This window comes from Penaeus monodon, chromosome 19 (genome assembly GCF_015228065.2).
Source record: "Penaeus monodon isolate SGIC_2016 chromosome 19, NSTDA_Pmon_1, whole genome shotgun sequence".
NCBI lineage: Eukaryota > Metazoa > Arthropoda > Malacostraca > Decapoda > Penaeidae > Penaeus > Penaeus monodon.
In genome coordinates this window covers 26,075,631-26,076,204 of record NC_051404.1, presented here as the reverse complement: position 1 = coordinate 26,076,204, position 574 = coordinate 26,075,631, and positions in this window count along the sequence as shown.

Below are 574 nucleotides of genomic sequence, written 5' to 3'. Positions count from 1 at the left end.
TGGCGCAGCGAGTTTCTGTGAAAAGACATTGTAGAGACGAACCCGGCAGTGTAACTCAGGCTAGTGTCCTTGTGTTCAATGACTACTTTCATATTGTGAAGTGTCTGAGTGACTTTTGTAGTGTTAGTGGAGTGAACTCTTGTATTGTATTGTGACCAGGGACTACTGTTGTGTTTGGATTGGATTTTTTGGTCCTTTTAGCCAGAACTATGCTGTAGATTAATTTGCACCGTGTCTGAAGCGCACTGGCGTTGTCGCTGTACCGCACAGCAGGAAAGTGGAAGTTCCGCCCTTTCGTGACGTCGAGCTCTAGGATTGGCCGACCGTGCCCAGGTGCTCTGTTGCCGCGGCGTCCGCCAGCGAGGTGCCGCGACTGAAGACCGAACCACCAGACACGAAGAATAAAGTTAATTTAAACCAAAATACCTAAGAAGACGAAGGCACCGGCTACACAAGACGGAGTCACCACCAGAATCACAGCCAGCTAATGAATCCATGGATATGTTATCGCAAATGATGGAAATATGGTGGCAAGAGGCACAAGAGAGGAAACAAGTAGAAACACGACGTCGAC